The sequence below is a fragment of the Staurois parvus genome, unplaced genomic scaffold (genome assembly GCF_062004578.1).
Source record: "Staurois parvus isolate SC_StPar_1 unplaced genomic scaffold, SC_StPar_1.0 ptg000147l, whole genome shotgun sequence".
Taxonomy (NCBI): domain Eukaryota; kingdom Metazoa; phylum Chordata; class Amphibia; order Anura; family Ranidae; genus Staurois; species Staurois parvus.
In genome coordinates this window covers 3,152,132-3,175,324 of record NW_028317943.1, presented here as the reverse complement: position 1 = coordinate 3,175,324, position 23,193 = coordinate 3,152,132, and the positions used below count along the sequence as shown (strand labels likewise).

The 23,193-nt window shown below is 40.3% G+C and overlaps 1 protein-coding gene across 3 annotated transcripts in view; it reads right to left on the bottom strand.

Annotated features, from left to right (window-relative positions):
* THAP5 (THAP domain containing 5) overlaps nt 1–23,137 on the bottom strand; it is a 28,951-nt gene extending 5,814 nt beyond the window's left edge. Inside the window, exon 1 of one of the 3 annotated variants that reach the window (XM_089673965.1) lies at nt 22,924–23,137. The gene's annotated coding sequence lies outside the window, so the exon portion shown is untranslated. Of the gene's footprint in view, nt 1–22,799 lie in introns of all 3 variants that reach the window. The other 2 variants (XM_089673963.1, XM_089673964.1) reach the window with 2 other exon arrangements.
* Nucleotides 23,138–23,193: the final 56 nt, after the last annotated feature.

Here is a 23,193-nt window from a genome sequence, read left to right as displayed (position 1 = left end):
CAAGATTGCCAAAAATAATGGGAAAAAAATGCATGCGGTACAGAGTTGGTAGGGACATACCTCAAAACAACTTACAGCCATTACTGCACTCAAAGTACTGACTCTGGGGGGTTTACTATATATATATATATATATATATATATATATATATATATATATGCAACCAACAAATGTCTGATTTTTTTTACCTTGTGTCACAATTAAAACATAACATTTTGTACCTGTTATGTAAATAAATCATAAAAATAACAATTAAATCTATTAAGAAAAAAAACAAATAGGTGGGAATACTTATACAAGGTAATATAGACAAATAGAAACAATGGCAGTGTGCTATATCTGCTGTTAAAACAAACCTTTCCTAAAATATATATGTGGCGACTATCACCAACAGGTATGCAGATCAGGAACTTCAGAGTCACGGTCACCATACACCTTGAAACCTGACTTTACAATCAACTTTAGATCTTGCAAAACTATTTAATATCTGGACCTACCCAATCAATGTGTATCCAAATCAGGCAGGCCCTTAATCAATGTTGTTGATTAATCTAACGGAGATTGTACAATCAGGTTGTAATGTATGTGGTGAGTTTAAAGCACAATTCCTTATCTGCACAACTGTCCAGGATAGTGGCTCAGACTACTGAAGCAAGAGAATCAGCATAACAGCCAAGCATTTGCAAAACGAGAAGTAAACAACCTCCATGCTGCTTTCAGAAAAAGATTTCTTTATCAAACAAATACAATTATATACACGGATTTAGTCTGGATGAAATTCTTTCCACTGTGTTATGTACCCAGCAATGGATCATATTACATCTGTGATTCAGTGTCTGTTTGCACTTTAGAAATGACATCTCGCTAATATGAACAGTTAAGTATTGCACTGATCCATATCCATGACATACTTCTCCTTGTGAGATTTTCTGTGATTTGTGTAACACCATGCTTGACACAGCTAACTATTTATTAGAAGCTTACGCTTATGCTTAGCCAATAAAAAGGTACGGCCTACATTTTCACTTAGCAAAAGAAAAACACTCTTTTCTTCTCTAGTTTTACAAATCTGTCTAAAGTCCAGCAACGCCTCATAGCTGAGCAAACACAGGGGGAAGCAAACGAAAACTAGTCTTTTCTGCAAATGTTAAGGGAAGCAGGTTTCCTTAAAGAGGAGCTCCACCCAAAAGGGGAAGTTCTGCTTTAAGCCTTTGTCCCCCCGCTCCCCACTAAGGATTGGCAACTTTGGGGAGCGGGTACCTGAATTTGACAGGTACCTGTTCTCACTTCCACTGTGACAGCCTAGGCAATCGGAAGCGGAAGTTGTCCTCCCCCCTCCCTCCCCATAGTTTTCTGGGACATGTGACAGGTCCCACAAGACTACGGGGCCATTCACAAAGCGCAGTGCTTCTCGCACATGCACAGTGGGCATCTGGGTGTGAAGTCGCAAGCTGTCACAGCCGGGTGCCCACACTAAAGATGCCGGCGCCAGGGAGAGAAGACGGCCGGTGAAACCAGCGGTGGTGAAGACACTGCTGGACCAAGGGACAGGTAAATGTCTGTATTTTAATAGTCAGCAGCTACAGTTTTTGAAGCTGCTGATTTTTATTTAATTTATTTATTTTTAGGTGGAACTACGCTTTAACCTGCAGTGCTTATGTGCTGTCTGGCTTCTGAATTCAACACTAATTTGCTCACCATTGCTCTACAGTTAAGCTCCATATCCACCAATAACACACAGCAATAGCCATGCCCAATATTGTTTAATAGTATAGATCATATAAAATATGCCACCAAGAGCAGTGCACTTGTTAACAAGTCAATAGGGTCTCTTGCACATGATCACACAGAGTAAATTACGCGTGTTGTTGTGGCCTGAGAGCCAGAGCTGCAGCATAATTTTGCCCACTGGCATGCATTACAGAACACGCCGTGAGGCAATATACATGCCATCACTCACGTTTACACGTGTACTCATATAGGTATATTTCCAACACATACAACTTTATGCTTTGATAAACACGCCAAATATGCTGGCGCCAATTAGAGCACCAGCAGCTAAGCACGTATAGCCGCACACAATGTATTCTGTAATACCGAGTCAATGGGAAAACGTATGCTGAACCTGTGGTTCCAGGGCGACAGGTTTTTTGTGTTTTTTTTACACTCTATAAGGGTATAACAACATGGCACCAGTTTTAAACCGGACATATATTCAAATGTAAACACAAAGTAATGCTAATTGCTCTGCTTTGACAAATAAATGCAATGAAATAGAAGGGCTGAAATACTTTTTAAGGAAAAAAATGCTGCTGCAATCTCCCTCCAGTGATGGCCCCAGGTCACATTCTGAAGGGAAGGTCAGGGAGTCTGAACTCTACACCTTCAGGAATGTGGCTTGCAGGAGACTGTGTTTGGAGAGTCTTTTTTCCAGTAAAAGCAAGTATTCTAACCCTTTTATCAATCCATCACAAAAGACTTGACATTTGAAAATAGGTTTACCCTAATCATGGTCACCAATATCAACAAATAAAAAGCCCCAATGTTAGCATTAGAAATGTCTATAATTAACACGGGGCAGACCCGCTTGCTCAGCAGGGGATCTACCCGCTGAGCAATCATATGGCAGGTCCATGTCCGCTCTGCTTATGCAGAGCGGACACAAGACACAGCTCGCTGTCCTCTATGGGCTGTTGGATGGAAACTGACTGCCTGACCTTTTTCACCCAGACAGATGGGGAATAGATCCCCATCCATCTGTTTTTAGTGAACATGATCGGATCGGATGCAGGCAGACTGAGGACAGCCCGATTCTGGGGCGTAAAGTGTATACATGGAAGGAGCTGAGCCCTAAGAGTTTTGAACAGATGACCATCTGGGAAAGCGGGGTGGTGAGCCATGTAACAAAATTAGTGAGTGAGTAGAGAAGGTGATCCTGTAATTTTTCAGCCTCTCCCGCATTTTGTGAAAAGGTTGCAAGGACTTTTGTCAATGAAGGAGAGGACAGAAAGGGGTGGGCCAACATCAGCACCTTCAACGCCTTTCAATGATAGATTCAAATCTATTAAGCCACACAGAGCTATACATTTAGCACTGTGAAAAAAACAAGGCATCTCTGGAGAGAAGAAACTTCAGCCTACAGGGTGTGGGACATACTACATTACAGATAAGTTATGCGACTGTGACTGCAGCTGTAGCAAGAAATTTTTTTTTAACCAAGTTCAGCTTTAAATGTTTTCAGTGCAGAAGTGAAAATGAAATATATCTTTCCATCTTCAGACTTGTAAAGACCGGCAAAGCAACATGCCATTATGCATTTGGAATGCTCCAGAGTCCCTTTCGACTTCCTCCTTGGCTGCTATATGCTGCTTTTATATTCCTATTACTGAGAAAATCAATCCAGACACAGACAAATGCCCATGTACATAATTCTAATAGGTGAATTATGTCATGCCTATGCACACTTCAAGGACAGATTAATGAAGAACTAGGCTGACAATGAGTCCAGTTTAGATGTCAACAAGCATTTCTAAACAAAGGGATGTTTGCTTATAAGTCATATGCCAGCTATATTCTTTGGGTGAATTATCCATTTAGAATTTACCCAGCCTAGTTTTGAAATTGCCTACATATCTTGTAAGTAAACCTCTGTTACTTGTATTTATGGGTTTTAAAATGGGTATTATTCACCCAACTCACGTTCTTCAGCCAGCCCAAGGGCTTCTGAAAGCTCAATTTATACTGTCAGCTCAGCCCTATTGCCCCTGCTGTATGAGAAAATGAATTTCACATTGTGCTCATGTGTGAGTTGACTATCAGGCATATAATGCCTTTTTAGACATAAACTGCCCATAACTGACCTATAAATTAGGAAAAATCCAATATCTGTAAGCAATCAACAGCTACCTGGATATTATTTGGTATGGGTGTAAAATAAGAGCACCTGACAATAGAAGCAGTCACTGGATGATCACATTTTTAGCACTGAACATACCATTTTGTTAGAAATTAGGCTGCACAGGATGGGTTAGGTCACCAACATTTCAGAGTAAATGCACTGGATGCGTTGGATACTAGTAACACAAAGTGGTTTTACAAAACCCTTTCACAGCAGAGAAAAACAGAAGAATAAAACAATGGGAAATGTCAAGTAGGCGTGTTTACTGTCTTTTTTGAACACTTTTGAAAAAAAAAAAAACACTCAGTTTTAGCATGCAGGCTGCTGGAAGTTTAGGGGCAGTGGGGCCGCAGTGCGATGATTATTTCAGTGCATCACACTTTACATTGTCACGAATGAAGTAACATTTTATTCATGTCTTTGCTGCGGAATTGTCAGGGCAGGAGCCGAGGAACGGACAGGCAGGCCTAACAATGTAACGCACTGGCTGACGACAACCACCACCCACAGACCGAAGTCCCTCAGGGCGCGGAGTCTAAGTCCCAGGCTGCCCTTCACCAGGGCCCCTGATGGTGGGGATGGACTTGACGCAGCCAGGAACCAGGTCGCGCCCCCCGAGACACCTCAGCTGCGGTAATGGCCGCCGCCAATGGTGTGTAGCTGGTGGAAGAAACAAAAGAGTAGTCAGACAAGCCGGGGTCAACAACAACAGGACAAAACAGTACAGGACAGCAGACGAGAATCACAGGTCACAAGCCGGGTTCAGCAACAGAGGGTCAGATCAAAGGAGAATACAAAGAATAGTCAAGTCACAAGCCGAATCAGAATACCAGGAGAGTCACGAGAGTCAGAACAGAGTAATAGTAACACAAAGACACAAGACACAAGTGCAAAGAGCATGTGCGGCCACAGGCTTATATGTCATCAGCCACGCCCCTCTGGGGGGTGGACCTCAGAGACCTGAAGGCATAAAAAGGATTCCCATCATGCACAGCAGAATCCAAGATGGACGCCAGCACATGGAGTAACATAACATCAGGGAAAAGGTAGGACCTTGACAGGAGTGGTGTGCTGTAGTTCCTTCCAGTGAACTGCGATAAAATGCTACATGCCTGCACATAGAAAACAACATTTTCCTGCGAGCTCTAGTGCTGACGTGCATTAAACCAGTCTGGAAAAATGCAGATCACTGTAGTATGTGTGAATGAGTCTTAAAACATTCAAAGACAAGTAAAATCTCACCTGACCATGTCTTAAGGACGGTACAAAGTTCATACAGTGTACACACACACCTGTTCCCCTATGGAGTTGATTTACTAAAGGGATAGACACTACTTGGCAAAGCAACCCCTGTATTAACTTTGAATGCCCAATCATGTGAATTTCAAATTAAGAAAGCAGGATTTTTCTTTCACATATGGTGAATTGAAGTGAACCTAATGTCACCTTATTTACTAATGAATGGATAGCCCTAAAGGCAGGGTCAACCTCTGCTGAAAACAGGTTACAGAAGGACAGAACGAACTGCACTCCTGTGATCCACAGAAGTACAGCCAAAAGAGTTTTGGCTGTACTCCTCCTTTAAGTTAGGTGCACTCCTCTGTGTGTTGCGATTGATGCATTTTTCTGGTGCATTTTGCAGTGTGTTTTTGACCATTTTCTATTAGCAAAGAACAAAAAAAGTCTCATCAAAGTGCACCCATCCAGAGTCGCATCACAGCCATATTGGCAAAAAAAAACCTGCTACTGCTACATGGCGGTCCTCCTGTGCAATATATATGTGTGATTTTGCACTTCCACTAAAGGGGGGCACATGCACGCGCCACCGGTGGCTCGCTTCTGCTGTGAACACTCACACCAGAAACCGATCTGTGAGTCCAGATGAAAGAATGTTCACCGGCACTTGCCGATCGTGGGGCAGGAGAATGTTCTGAAAGGTGGGATGGTGAAGGATTGTGTATCAATGCAAAGCTGGGAACATGATCCTTCACTTTCCCTAGTATATGCACCACCTAGTTTACATGAAGCACATACAGTGGATATAAAAAGTCTACACACCCCTGTTAAAATGTCAGGTTTCTGTGATGTAAAAAAATGAGACAAAGATAAATCATTTCAGAACTTTTTCCACCTTTAATGTGACCTATAAATTGTACAGCTCAATTGAAAAACAAACTGAAATCTTTTGGGGGGAATAAACATTAAAAACTAAAATAATGCGGTTGCATAAGTGTGCACACCCTCATAAAACTGGGGATGTAGCTGTGTTCAGAAATAAGCAATCACATTCAAAATCATGTTAAATAGGAGTCAGTACACACCTGTCATTTAAAGTACCTCTGATTAACCCCAAATAAAGTTCAGCTGTTCTAGAAGGTCTTTCCTGACATTTTCTTAGATGCATCCTACAGCAAAAGCCATGGCCTGCAGAGAGCTTCCAAAGCATCAGAGGGATCTCATTGTTAAAAGGTATCAGTCAGGAGAAGGGTACAAAAGAATTTCCAAGGCATTAGATGTACCATGGAACACAGTGAAAACAGTCATCATCAAGTGGAATAAATATGGCGCAACAGTGGCATTACCAAGAACTGGACGTCCCTCCAAAATTGATAAAAAGACGAGACGAAAACTGGTCTGGCAAGCTGCCAAGAGGCCTACAGCAACATTAAAGGAGCTGCAGGAATATCTGGCAAGTACTGGTTGTGTGGTACTGTATATTTGACAACAATCTTTCGTATTCTTCACGTCTGGGCTATGGAGTAGAGTGGAAAGATGGAAGCCTTTTCTTACGAAGAAAACCATCAAAGCCTGGCTAAATTTTGCAAAAACACATCTGAAGTCTCCCAAAAGCACGTGGGAAAATGTGTTATGGTCTGATGAAACCAAGGTTGAACTATTTGGCCATAATTCCAAAAGATATGTTTGGCGCAAACATATCACATCAAAAGAAAACCATATCCACAGTGAACAAAACAAATAAAATGATGTTGCGCTGATATCAATAGTACTAAGGACACAATAATTCGAAGAGTGGGGAGACAGAAAAAATAACCCCAAAACAGGTGACAAGTAAAAAGGCCTGAATCCAAACCTAATTAGGTGCAGTATGAACTGTGACAAAGACAACGTGAGTAATCAGCAAGTTAACATAAATTATACATAAAAATGTACAGGCCTGAACCCAGACCAAACTAAGTGCAATATAGATTGTGATGAAATACAACATGAACAATAGCCACCAAGTGAACATAAATAATGTATTCAGCATAATAGGACTAACACGCCCTAAATAAACGTGGACAAAAAACACCAAAGAAAACTGTGCCAAAATCAAATAGCAAAATTATGTGCAAAACTAATCATACAAGGTTCATTAAACTATAAATGCATAATAAATAATACATAAAAATGTAAAGGCCTGAAACCAGACCAAATTAAGTGCAATGTGGATTGTGATGAAAGCATTGTGCACAATAAACAAGTGAACATAAATTATGTATTCAACATAATAGGACGTCCTAAAAGAAAATGGCACAAAAAAACACTGTGCATACAAGGTGCATGAAACTAAAAATGCACCTTATAATCAGAATTGATGCCAGTGAAAAACGCACAGTGGAAATAAACGTGCGTCAATAAGCACACAAAATGAATTAAAGCAACGTGCCATATAACAAATAATGAGTGACAATCAAAATAAACATAAGTGATCATCAATTCGGCATGAAATAAATAGAACGCCAACTACAAACGAACAAAGCAACTGGGTGAAATGAATGATAAATCCATCACCAGCTAAAATGCCTCCTCACCAAGATCCAAAGGGGATCACACAGCTTTCAGGCCTCACACTCCCAGGGCCCTTATTAGATATCCAAGATGATAGAATCACACCGATCACAGGAATCTGTAGAACCATAATGATTTCAGTAGTGTTGAAACTGGCAATCCTTTCACAGGAACATCAGCCAGCTCAGATGCAACCCAAAGAAAAAGAGAGAGCACTCCCATAGTGTAGTAATTTTTAAGCAAAAACTTAAATGGAGAAATGCCAAATGAACAAATGAATACATCACATCAGTTGAAATCAGGCCTCAAACACATGTATTGATATCGGTTTATATTTCCAGGGTGTACCAAAATGGCGGCGACCATCACCACGCTCCACGAACAGACCCACGCGTTCCGTCACTGTCCCGTGACTTCATCAAAAGGTGCTTCAACAAAGTATTAGTTTAAGGTGTGCACACTTATGCAACCATATTATTTTAGTTTTTTTATTTTTACTTCCTTCCACCTAAAAGATTTGTTTGCTGTTCAACTGAGTTGTACAGTTTATAGGTTACATTAAAAGGTGGAAAACGTTGGGGGCACATACGCGGCCGCGATCCAAAATGGTCGCTCCGTAACTGAGTTCCGCTGTCACTCTGCATGTAAAGTGGCATCCAGCCCGACTGACGGGACCCTGGCTAAAAAAAACTAGGGGAAATCCCCCCCAGCAACCTCCAGTACCATGCCGAGGAGACGGAAGTCCCCAGCGATACCCCAGCGCCTCACAGACTTCTTCCCGGACACACGCTGCCAAGATGGCGCCGGCTCATCCCTGCACAGCTGCTCCAGCCATCCTGCAGAATCCAGCTCCCACACTCCAGACTGCGAATACCACTATATGATGGGGACCCTGGTGAGTCTTCCCCTCCACTCTCACCCTCTTCAAGAAGCCCTGCTAAATCTAGACCCAGAATTGAAAACCCCCATTCAAGTGATCCCTACTCCTCAATCATACCAATAACTCCTATACTACAAATCCAATCCGCAATTGAGGAATTTCCAGCCTCTGACCAACCAGTCTCTGAATTTGTGATGAAAAATAAGCTACTTTCCCTGTGGCAAACACTGCACAGCGATATAACAAACGCAGCATCTCCCTTCTCTAACGCCATCACCGACCATGCTAACCGGCTGTATCACATTGAAAATCAGAGGTCCACCATGTTCACAGCACACAATACGGTAGTAGATGCTTACGCTGACAAAGAATCAGAAATGAACACGCTTAAAACTAAAATAGGAGATCTAGAGGACCACTCAAGACGCAATAATTTAAAAATCCATGGGATTCTAGAAACGGTCACTAATGACTCTCTCCAATCATATATACAACAACTCATCAAACTTCTAATACCATCTATCACCCCCACAGAGGCAGCCATTGATAGAGTACATAGAATTCCAAAACCAATATTCCTACCAGCTTCAACACCGTGGGACACCCTAATCAGGGTCCACTTTTGCCAAATCAAAGAAAAGCTCATGATAGCGGCTAAAAATTCCACGACGCTTCACGCTCCATATACGGATATTAAACTCTATGCTGACCTATCCAAAGAAACCCTCATCACCTGGAAAAAGCTGAAAACTATCACCAAAGCCTTGAGAAATCATGAAATTGCCTACCAATGGGGTTTCCCTACCAAACTCCTCAAACACCAGGGAAGAACCTTTGTCAGCAGAGGCCTAGACAATGGCATAAACCTACTTAAGAAGCGGAATATACTCCCAGTCGCTGACCACCAATCAAACTGACCACCGATCAAAATCCAGTCAACGCCAACTCCAACAAATGGAAGGAGATTGGACCTGAAGATTCTCTATGCAACAGTCGGAACCCCAACCTATCCCTTATGACTTCACAACTGCAGAGAACTAGATCTGTTATCTCATCCTCCCCTCCTCTCTTTATAAATGACAGCCGCTCTCACCGAGCTGTTACCCGGAAATACCTCCGGATAACGAAATGTTAACAGATGCCCCGGTTTGACAGTAGTTTTTTTAACTACCCATGTTTCTTGCCTTTTTTGCAAGCGGTTATTAACTATCTGTTCATTTGTTAACTTTTTCTAGTCATTAGCACTCCAAACTAAACCTGCTCACTGTTTACAATATTCAGCAACAACCTTACCTACTAATGCCTTCCATGGATCTTCTACCCTTAATAGACCACTCAGCTCCATCCATCTCTTCACTCATCAGTACCATGACTCAACAAACAAAATGCCTTAACTACGCCTTGAAACACTTTTGCAACTACAGGCATTCCCACACCTACAACAACTTCTCACTCAAACGTCACTCAAATGATTAATATCCTTTCAATTAATGCCAGAGGACTCAACTCCCCTTTTAAGAGATCTTTCTTGAATAAAGAAATTGCAACGCACAACACTGCCGTCGTCTTTGTACAAGAGACTAACTTTGCACTATCCAAAACACCAACATGTATTCTCAAAAATTTCTCAACAAAATTCCTAGCATCTCACCATAAAAAAAAAGAAATGGAGTAATGGCAGCTTTAAAAGACTCCCTTGAATTCCTACTTTCCAAAGCATATGCAGATCCCAGTGGGTGCTTTCATATTCTGGTGGGCCTGATTCAAGATACGCCAGTTACTTTGGTTAATGTATATGGCCGAAACCTAAAGTAAATCAACTTCTTCAAACTACTGATATCCAAAGTTGATTCAATGAAACAAGGACAACTAATCATGAGACTTCAATATTGTGGGAAATGTCCAAATAGACACAACCTCAGCCAAAAGATCTTCAAAACAAAGCCTTAACCAACTCCTACATGAAAATGATCTTTATGACATCTGCAGATGCCAACACGGCTCTCAGAGAGACTACTCCTATTATTCTCCATCACAATTGTCTTACGCTAGAATAGACTTCTTCCTTACAGACAAATGGACCCTACAACGCATTATCTCCTCCACGATAGGTTCCATAACCTGGTCAGATCATGCACCAATTAGCATTGCTTTGAATTTCCACAATAAAAACATACTCAAATGTTCCATGGAGGCTCAATTCCATACTCCTCACAGATCCCAATCATAAGAAGACCATAACAGAAACTCATGACCTTCTTTGAGACTAACATTAACCCTGAAACATCCATTGGCACACTGTGGGCCACATACAAGGCCTATATGTGAGGAGTCCTCATCAAAATATCATCCCAAGTGTCTTCCAGAAGAAGACGTCAGATTGAAGATCTTCTGGAATCTATAAGAACAAAGGAGAACTTAAACAAACAAAAACCATCACAACAGAATTCAGATGACCTCCTTAGAGAACGGGAGAAACTCCCATCCTTTCTTCTCTATAATTATGACTTGAATGTAAAAAAGGTAAAAGGCCATTTACTATTCTCTAAACAATAAGGCAACATCACTCTTAGCTAGATCAGTTAAACAACAGGGGATCAAAACTAAAATTCGATCATTCCAACACCCCAATTCCAATAAACCTCTAACCAGTCCAGTAGATATAGCAAACTCCTTTGCAGACTTCTATGAAAATCTTTATAATCTCAAATTTGATCATGACACTTCCCAACCATCCCAGGAAGACATAAAAGCCTTCTTGCAACCACTTAATCTCCCGACCCTATCAGAAAAACAACTTCAAGACATCTCAGACCCATTTACCACGTCTTAAATAGAATTAGTAATTTTCTCCCTACCTCTTAAAAAAAAATCTCCAGGCAGTGATGGTTTCACCAACGAATATTAAAAACAAATTTGCTAACATATTCTCCTCCCACCTGACTACACTAACAAGGCAGCGTCCAAGGCCTCCGTACCCAAAGAGATGTTACAATCCACCATAACGACTATTCTGAAACCAGAAAAAGACCCCCAAAAGGTTCAAAACTACAGACCCATATCTCTCATTAATACAGACGTAAACTTTTTGCCAAACTTATAGTTCACAGATTACTCCCAATCCTACCTACACTGATCCACCCCGATCAGGTGGGTTTCATACCAGGCCGACAAGCCCCAGACGCCACTAGGCGCCTAATCTCATTACTACACCACCTCCAAAACCATCAAATGCCTTCTCTGCTCTTCTCTCTTGATGCAGAGAAGGTATTTGACCAAGTCCATTGGGGATTTATCCAAACAGTCTTACAGAAATTTGGCATCACAGGGCGATTACAATCAGCAATAATGTCTCTATACTCTGCACCGTCAGCCAGAGTACTAACATATGGTACACTATCACGCCCATTCGATATCTTCAACGGAACTAGACAGGGATGTCCCCATCTCCCCTAATTTTCGCATTGCTAATAGAACAGCTTGCAGCAAAAATAAGACAAGACCCTCTTATAACAGGAATAACAATCCATGATGCTGAACACAAAATAAGCTTATTGGCCAACGATGTCATCCTTATGGTAACAAATCCAGCCAAATCTCTACATAAAATAAGGGAATTACTAACGCAATACTCTAATATATCATACTACAAACTCAATGAATCCAAATCCTTAATTCTTAATCTATACACACCAAAAAAAACTCAACTCCGCCTATCTAAAGAACTACCCTATATTTGGGTGAAAAATTTGATCCCAGACCTTGGAATTAACCTGACCTCTTGCCCTTCCCAACCATACAAATCACAACCATAAGACTCTCCTCCACAATCTCACCAGAGATATATCATCGCTTCGAACATTTGGCTTGTCCAAAATAGGCCGCATCACAACCTTAAAAATGATTATCCTCCCTAAAATTTTATACATTTTTAGAACTCTTCCTATACCCGTACCCATGAACTTCTTCCATAAAGCTCAAAGACATTTCTCCGAATTTCTGTGGGAATCCAAGAGACCTAGATGCTCCAATAACTTACTCATATACCCTTACAACAAAGGGGGAACAAACCTCCCTTATTTACATACATACTACCTAGCCTCCCTACTAGATCAGACATACTTTTGGTGGCACCCGTCTACACAAAAAAACTGGTCAATTTTAGAAACCCAATGGTTCCACCCTGCCACACCACAATTGCACCTCCTCTTATAGGCTTCTAAACTTCTAGCGACTACACACCCATCCATCAAAGCTTCTCTAGATGCTTGGTCCATACTATTATCCTATTCACTACCCAAGTCTAATAAGATTCATATTCCTCTCAGAATTCTCGCCCTTCTAATTCCAGATATAAACCTAACACCCTGGGAACAACTAGAAATAACCCTCCTTTCCAATCTTTTCACTTCTCACAAATTAACCACCTTTCATCAACTGCAACAAAAGTATCCACTAACATCGAAAGACGAATTTACATATTTCCGTATATCACACTGTCTAAAATCCAATATCACATGTACCACTACACCCGCTGCCCCAGCTCTTCATTTCCTAAATAGATCTAACTACCCAGGCAAAGGCATCTCACTATTCTATTCACTCATTTTAGATGTGAAACAATTTTTAAACTACATCAATAACACTGTTCAACAGGTAAAAAGTTTTGGGCATAAAATTAGCTAATCTTACATAATTTTGGGGTGCTGAAAACGAAAATGACCCTAAAAAATGTTGATTGGCTCTAGTTTCCATGATATATTCACCCTTCTAATGATGTAAGCCATTCAAAATTATGATGCAACTTCAGCTGCATATTGCGCAATTGATACTGGTGACCAATAGAAAATTGCATGTATACTGAGATGATGCAATATTAGCCTTTAATTGCATCACTTCACTGCATAAAAGCTGCAGTATCTGTAGCTGATTGTAGTTCGACAGCGTCTTTACATTTCGTTTTATGCTTCTATAGGCTACTCAGTAATGCCTCGAACTTGTGTGAATAAAGCAGATAATTTCTGCTATATCTGCGGTGAAATAACTTTTATCTCACAAAAAAGGAGGATAACAGGAATGATTAAGAAAGCCTACAACTTGTATTTTGGCTGCAAGATAGGAGACCAGGACAAGAGCTGGGCACCACATATATGCTGCAATTCTTGTGGGACGGCACTGGAGCAATGGTTGAATGGAAAAAAGGCATCTATGCCTTTCGCTGTGCCAATGATTTGGAGAGAGCCAACACATCATGTTAGTAATTGTTACTTTTGTATGGTGCCTCCAATTGTAAAAGGGCTAAATAAGAAGAAAAAGTTATCTCTGCACTATCCAAATATTCCATCGGCAATACGTCCAGTTCCTCATGGAGAGGGGCTACCAATTCCTAAAGCACCAGAATCCTTCGTGGTTGAGTCAAGCGAGGAAGAACCTGAAGCGTGTAGTCACGTGCAGTTGTAAGAGATAGCCCTTTCCTCGAATACAAGAGAAAAGCCAAGAGAAGCAAAACCGACACAAACTGAAGACAAAACTAGTGAGAATCCTAAGTATTAAAATGATTCAACTTAGCTTATGGCTATAATTTTTCTTGGTAATCCTATGCAATATATTATGCCATTTAGGCTTTGTTATGTAGTCAATATCACTTGCTTTATATTTGTGGAAAGACATCTATCTATATAATTATTGTGCATTATGTAGTCATTATGCCTATAGTAGAAAACTTTCCGTTTACAGAAAAACTAGAGCCAATTGACAAATTTCATTGTTATATTTGAACTCAGAATGTGAAATTCATTAAGAAATGGATCCTTTTGTTTCCAAAACTGGCAAAAAATAAAAATTTGTTGAACAGTGTAACCAACTGGAAAACTCTCTTCTCCCAAAACTTCCCAGACCAAGCATGGAAGAGAGCCTTTACCACCACATATAAAGCCTCCCACTATGCCACGCACTGGGAATCCTACATTAAACTATTACATCAATGGTACCTAACACCATATAGACTAACCAGAATCTACCTGAATACATCTCCACAATGCTGGAGACAATGCGGAGAAATAGGCTCCTTATACCATATTATTTGATCCTGCAAATCTATCAGATCGTTTTAGAACAGCATATTCAAATTAACATCAGAAATTGCTGGTATGGTAATATTACCTACCCCAGACTTGGCGCTCTTACACATAGGGATCGACAGGTTCTCTCCAGATCTTGGAATTATTATTATACGCCTATTGTACGCAGCCAAGAATAATATAACTAGTCTACGGAAAACCTCTCTATCCCCATCTCTGCCAAGAGGGGTCGTCAACCTAAATCTCCAATGTGATATGGAGAGAAGATTCTCCTGGTCTAACTTATCATACAACAAATTTTACAAATCCTGGCATATGTGGGCACTTCACCCTAAGTGCACAGTTGAAATTTGATGGCATTTACCTTTTTTGGAGTACAACTGACAAATATACCAGACTATCCTAACTACTTTGACTGGTATTTTCAAATATTCTGAATCCATCAGTTATAATAGTTTTTCTCTCCCTCCCCCACCCCTCTCCTCCCCAGTTCTCCCTCCCTCCATCTCCCTCCCCCCTCTGGTTCATACTGCCTTAACTGGATATTGGGTTGTATCATTGATACAGTTTTTTGTATGTTCATGCACTACTGTGAACCTATGGATGTTCTTTTCTACCTTGTTAACCATTTCCATACCGGGCACTTTTACCCCCTTCCCACCCAGGCCATTTTTCAGGTTTCAGTGCTCTCACACTTTGAATGACAATTGCGCGGTCATACAACACTGTACCCAAACTAAAATTTTATCATTTTCTTCATACAACTAGAGCTTTCTTTTGGTGGTATTTAATCACCACTGGGGTTTTTATTTATTGCTAAACAAAAAAAGACCGAACATTTTGAAAAAAACCCACATTTTTCTTTGTTTCTGTTATAAAAGTTTGCAAATAAATCATTGTTTTTCATAAATTTAGGCCAAGATGTATTCTGTTACATGTCTTTGATGAAAATAACTCAAATTAGGATGCATTATTTAGTTGGCAGGAAAGTTATAGAGTTCACGAACTATGGTATAGATCTGAATATTGATCAGTCCTGAAGTACTGACAGCCAATCTAATTTCTTGAGGTCCAAGAATGTCAGAACAGTACAGATATCCCCCAAATGACCCCTTTTTGCAAAGTAGACAGTCCGACATATTTCATAAGAGGCATGGCAAGATTTTTGAAGTTGTATTTTCTTTGTCATAATTTTTCAGAAAATGAAAAAATTATTTTCACTTTTTTTTTTTTACATACTGCCACCAGTGCAGTACAGCGTCATCATTTAACTGGCATGGCGGTGATCAGGGACACTGACTGGTGACAGTATGAAAAAAAATATATATAATTTTTTTTTTGTTTTTATTATTTTTAATTTTTATTACTTTTTGTAAGATTTTTTTTTCATATTTCACTATGACCAAAGTAGTACAATGTTGCCATAGTAACATTGTACTACTTTGGGGAAGTGATCAGTATTTTTTTTTTTTAACACAATTTGCTTATAGCAAAGAATTACTTTGCTATAAGCAAGCATTTACCTGAATGACATCGATTCATTCAGGGTTTTTCTTTTTTTTTGTGCTTAGCTGTGATTTGGCCACAGCTAATCACAAGACATGTGCATGTGATCGCTGTGACCATTCACAGCTAGACACTAGTATACAATGGATGGCATGAAAGGAAGCCATCCATTGTATACAACTGTCATGTGACCTGCAGTGATTGGTCACAGCAGGTCACATGGTACCAGCAACGGTACTCAGATCTGTCATCGGCCGTGTCCGTGGAACATGGCCGGTGACAGATCTCGCCGCTGCGTGGCTCTGCAAGCGTGTAAACTGCGCATGCCCGGAAGGACGCCATATGGCATCCACCTGGCATGCTAAGGGATTTTGCCGACAGCCATTCGGCCATTGAAATCAATAAAAAAAAAAAGTTGAATAAAAAAAGGTGGAAAAAGGTTTGAAAGGATGTATCTTTGTCTCTTTTTTACATCACAGAAACCTGACTTTTTTTAATTATTTCTTTAGTTTTCCAATACAAAAATAATAAAAAACATAACAACCCAATGTACATCACATTCACAGGTTCAAAAGCTCTTTTACAACATCTTATCCCCTACCTCCACCCCGCTCCCATCTTAAAAACCACTGTTCAGATCTTAATTAAATTCTTACTCATCTTATCTAGCAATATCTATGTCCCCATCCTTCTCACAACCTCTCCTTCTTTCAAGTTTCCCCATCAGTCTTCCCCCGGACTTTTTCCCTCTAAACTCCATACCAATTCTGAGTATCTTCTCAATGTTTTAAAGACCAACCACCTATTCCATGTCTTCCTAAATTCTTCCAATTTATCCTCCTCCATATGACAGAGCTTCTCCATCCTAAAAATATTTTACACTCTGTTTAGCCAATCATTTATTCTTGGTAGTTCCATACCACGCCAGAACTTGGGAATCAAGCCCTTAGGTGCCCTGATTAAAATTATATAATATCCTGTTTTTATACCATTTACCTACAGGCTATACATAAAATAGACATGCCCACGGGTCCATTTGTATAGTAATCCCACTGATTTCCTGGGTACAATTAATTATTTCTTTCCAAAAATCCTGTATTTTTGGGCAATCCCACCATATATGTGCCATTGTACTGTTTTTCCCACAGCCTCTCTAACAAAATAGGTGAAACATCCATTTGCTGTCTAGGTGCCACACATGGTGTGATATGCCATCTCGTCAAACATTTATAATTCATTTCTATTGTGCTCATGTTTGTCACCCCATGTGTTAATTTAAATATTTTATTCCTTTGTTGTTCATTCGATTCTGTTCCAAACTCCTTTTCCCATTTTTCCAAGAACCCAGGAGGAAGTGGCTTGCTTTGGAACAGTAGTAACAGTCAGTTTTTCAAATGGGTGCATATCCTCCAAGGTCCCTAGTGGTTGAGGGAGCAATGAAACAAAATGTCCTATTTGTCCATATCACCACTTATCTAATATAAAAAGTAAATAATTTTTTCTCTTTAAATCTTGGTATGTGTGGTACTTCCTTTTGTGCAAAATACCCTTCAAACGTGCATTTTTATCTTTAATCCATTTGCCAGAAATTGTAACCTTTCCAGGAGGAAAGTACTCCGTACCCACTAAAGGAGTGAAAACAGTTATATTTCAATCCTTTCTGCTTATAAATTCCATCTCACACACCTAACACTTTTTTTGTTAAAGAAGTAGCATTCTCATCCAATGAACAAATTGTATGTGGTATCCAAACAATCTTCCCTAGCTACACTTTACTTAGTGTTCCTTCCATATTTACCCAACCCTTCCCTTGTGAATTAAAATGTACAGTCTACTATTCATGATAACGCCGCTAAGTAATATTTCCTAAAATTAGGCAACCAGAGTCCCTCATTCTTTTTTACCCTACACAATACATCATAACTGATTCTTGGTTTCTTATTTGCCCATATAAAGCTGAGCATCAGCTTTATTAGAAGGACCCTGGCAAGTTTATTGGGAGCATGTGAAACTTAAAGAATCTTTGGGACTACCACAGTATTTACCAAATTTATACGACCTATCCAAGAAGCTCCTCCTTTTGAAAGTCTTCCCAACTCACTCTTTATTTCATTAATTAGGGGATAGAATTTGCCTCGTATATGCTTTTCATTGAAGAAGTTAATTTTATTCCCAGGTAACCCATTTCCTTCCACATAAATGGGAATTCTTTTTGAAGACTCAATTGCTCTTACTTTGGAATGTTAACATTTAAGATTTCTGACTTTGCAGGGTTTATTTTCAGATTTGACAGTTTGCCATATTGTTTTAGTAGTCTAATTAAATTAGGCAACGTTATCCTAGGATTTACTGTATAAAATAACATATCACCTGGTATGCTCCACTTCCCCTTACCTTTATTCCCTCCATATCTATACCGTCTTACCCTTGCAAAGACGGGTTCCAGTGACAGTACAAATAATGGAGACAGTGGGCAACCCTGTCTGGTACCGTTATGAATTTTAAAAGAGTGGGAGAGGGATCCGTGATTTTGACCTCCACTGTTGTTTCATTGTAAAACCCTCCTATCCACTTCAACATTTTGGGCCCTAATCCTAAAATTTCTAATGTAACAAAACACAAATCCCCAGTTGACCCTGTCAATAGATTTCTCGGTATCCATCAATAGAAATATTGTCAGCATTTTCTCTCTTTTCTCTTTATAAGAGGAACAGTGATCTCAGACCACTCTGGCATCAGCTCCTTCAATCTAGTTGCCAACACCTTAGCAAACAATTTTGTATCAACGTTTAACCTCCCTAGCAGTCTGATTATGTTAGTATTTCTGTGCTCAAAGTGGTACATTTTTTTGCATGTTGTTTTTTTATTGTAGGCCTGTAATTTTCAGGAATAACTCATTGAAATCTGTCCGAACAAGAGTCTAGTAAACATCCCGGGTATGACAAAATTTGAAACACGAAACCATAAATTATAATATAATAATAAATTTAATTCAATAATATAATCAAACCAAACACACTGAAATTTAAAATAGAGCACCAAGTTCGCACATTACTGAGCTTAGTCGCAAAATCGTTTTCAGTGTCTGATGACACATTTTCCCTACGAATCATCACTCAATTCTGCAAGTGGTTCTGATTTACTATCGCTGTATTCTAGCTGGTCTAAAACCGCTTTTAACATAAAGGGACGCTTTTTGGATGCCATGGACTTTTCTCAGTTTCAAGGCAGAAAGAACAGTAAAAATGCAGGCAGGGCACAGGACAAAGCACTAGGGACAAATGTATGTGAAATGGGTTGATACAGTAATGTTTTACAATGCGATTTCAGTGTATTTAGTGAATGTCACTTTTTTATCATTTTTAAATATCCTGCCGGTTCCGGCCCCCGTACGTCCCGACGCTCACAGGGTCTGGAACCCGGATGTCGGCATCGGCCGGAGGCGATGGCCAGGGACGCTGCAGGGGGGAAATCGCAGGAGCGCAGAACAAGGTAAGTGAAACAGGGAATCCTAGTGCAACGCTGCAGGGTAATCCTGAGTGTAGCTCGGGGTTACCACTTTTGGTACTAAAAGTTAACCTGAGCTACACTCGGGAATACCGCCAGAGAGGTTAATAGAGATATGGGTCTGTAGCTAGCACACTGTGAGCTATCCTTGCCTTCTTTGAGTATAATAGTTATATGTGCTTGCAATGATTCCTCCCTCATTTGCATCCCTTCTCCTATGGGCAGCACAGTGGCTAAATGGTTAGCACTTCCGCCTGGCAGTACTAGGGTCGTTGGTTCGAATCCCAGCCACGGCACCACCTGCCTGGAGTTTGCATGTTCTCCCTGTGCCTGCGTGGGTTTCCTCCGGGTACTCCGGTTTCCTCCTACACTCCAAAGACATGCTAATTAGATCCTAAATTGGCTCTAGTATGTGTATGTATGAATGTAAGTTAGGGACCTTAGATTGTACACCCCTTGAGGGTCAGGGACTGATGTGAATGTATAATATATATGTAAAGCCCTGCATAAATTGACGGCGATATATAAGTACCTGAAATAAATATAGCCACACATTTTGGGGATCAAAATAATAACCCACCGTATAATCATCCGGACCAGGGCTCTTTCCTGAGGTTGTGTTATTTAAGGCCAAATTAATTTCCTCTAGGGTAATAGTTCTTTCTAGGGCCTCTAATTTTTCTTCTGCTAATCTTGGCAACTATCTCCTTTAAATATTTCTGCCTTTTTTTCTTCATATCATCCTCTGTTGCTTTTTGGTTTCTTAGGCTCACATCATAAAGCCTACTAGAGTATTCTTGAAACCTGTTAGCGATATCAGTGGTGGAATATATCAGTTCCCCTTTGCTAGTTTGATTATCTATAAAGTTTTTGGATTTCTTTTCTTTTAAGTTCCTCATTAAAAGTTTTCCAGGTCTATTCCCCCACTCATATCTCTCTCTTGATACCCTATTAAATATCTTCCTCAACTCTTGTTCTGTAAGATCTTTTAGTTCTTTTCTTTTAAGGATTATCTTCTGATATATGTCCAAACCTCTCATTTTTTTATTGCAACTGTTCTAACTTATATAGCTCCTCCGTCACCCTCTTTATATTTCCCCCCCGTTTTTTTTTTGTCCCCTATCGCTATCAATATTCCCCTATGCCTTATGGAACTCCCACATTGTGGCTACGGAGACCTCCTTGGTCTCATTAAACTCAAAAAATTGCTCTAATCTTTCTATTTCAGGATCTTGTATAAGCATCGCATTTAGTCTACAAGTAGTTATTTTGTCCTGCTTCATTCCAACCCTACGTCTCGTTGTAACAGGAGCATGATCAGAGATAGACATGACCTCTATATTGGAGCAAATCAGCAACTCCAGTTGTCTATGTTCGATCAAAATATAATCCAGTCGAGTACATTCCATGTAGTGGAGAGAAGAAGGTGTAGTCTCTTTCCCTTGGATGTTTTACTCTCCAAGAGTCAGTCAATTGACCTTAAGGTAGTAATTTCTTCATCAGTGATTTTAATTTCTTACCACCTTCTCTCAACATACCAGGTGACGCATCCAAATTCGGATCTAGACACAAATTAAAATATCCTTCTACAACCAGATTACCCCTTTTATATTCAGATTTTTCTTAACATACCCTCCAGGAATGCTGCTGGATTTTTATTCGGACAATAGAAGAAACCTGACATTTTAACAGGGGTGTGTAGACTTTTTATTTTCAACATAGCTAGGCTCACCCTTTTATTGCCCTAGATCAGTGGTCTCCAAACTGCAGCTCTGGGGCTCGATGTGGCCCTTTACTTGCGTTTATCTGGCCATTGAGGCATAATTCCTGCCACTGACACCAACAACAGGGCACCATTTCTTCCACTGACACCAAGGATGGGGCATAATTACATCCACTAACAACAAAAATGGGGCACTATTCCTCCCAACAGCAACAACTATTTCTCACGAATACCAAAGATCAGGAATTGTTTACTCCCACTGGGCACAGTCCGCCCCCCCCCCTAAAGTTTAAAAGACAGTAAACTGGCCCTTTCTTTAGAAAGTTTGAGACCCCTTCCCTAGATGTTAACCCCTTCCCAACCAGTGTCATTTGTACAGTGATCAGTGCATATTTTTAGCAGTGATCAATGTATTAGTGTCACTGGTTCCCACAAAGTGTCAGTGCAAAAATGTCTGCTGTAATATCGCAGTCTTGCTACAAGTCACTGATCACCACCATTCCAGTATAAATTTTTTTTTTTTTTTTTTTTTAATTCCAACATATGTCCCATAGTTTGTAGACTCACTTACTGGGATTTTTTTTTTAACCAAAAATTTGTAGCTGAATACATTTCGGCTTATATTTATGAAGAAATGTGATTTTCACTTTTTTTTTTTTTTTTTTTATTTGCCAGGATTTATAGTGGAAAAGTTTTTTTTTTCCTTCAAAACACAAAATGTAAAAACTGAATATGGTGATCAAATACCACTGAAAGCTACATTTGTGGAAAAAAGGACACATTTCCTTTATGTACAGCATTGCATATCCGCGCAATTCTCAGTTAAAGTAACAGCACCGTATCGCAAAAAATGACCTGGTCAGGAGGCGGGGCAGGCATTTCCAAAAATGCATAGATGTGAGCGTGTCTCATGGGTATTATGCAACTCAAAGTCACACGATTTCCAATGCAACTTTATACTCTCTGGTATTCAAGTCACATCAAATTAGTGCAGGAACCTTTTAAAAGTTGCAAAGATCCAAACAGGCACCATTAACAATAGGCTGCAGCTTGTCATGTGACTACTTGTCTAAAGTCGCATGACAAGTTGCACAAGTGTGAATTGAGCCATACACATATGGTCATCCCAAATGAGCACAGCTTCATCCTATTCAGTAAACAATCATAAGGCAAGGAGATAGACTCGAGTGCATTGCTGGATCACTGAGCTGGCATGCAGACATAAACCAGCAATGTGATCTCTGGGTCACTATGGTGGTGGGGCACTTTAGCAATTCTTTTCAAGCCATTTCTAATAAACGTCGCCACCTGGGAGGTTACAATGCCACTCTTCTACTATCCGGGCTCTCGGTGTATACTGGAGCCCAGCCATTCCCTGTAACAGAGGAGAGCAGGTGATGCGGGCGCTATTCATACCTACACTCCAATCGGGTCCCAGCCTGGTCACTCAGGGCACAGCGAGCACGCTATACAAAGAACCCCGACACAGCTCTTCCGCATCCGGGTACCTGACGTGCTTCGGGCACTAGCAGCAACTTACCTGGGAGCTGCTGTCACTAAACCATGCCCTGCCGCCGCCATTTTTGATACGGGCAATATTATAACAGCAGCATGGCTATGTTAAACGTAGCCGATAGCCACGTCGGTAACACCTTAACTCTAGGTAATAGCGTGCAAGACATGTCTGTCAAGACCAGTATTTAACAGCGCAGGTAAACCACTGCCTGAAGAGCACGGCACTGTAACCGCCTTTACGGCGCCTAACTGGTCACAACCGTATCCCTACTGTTCACCCATTGGCTGCTGAACC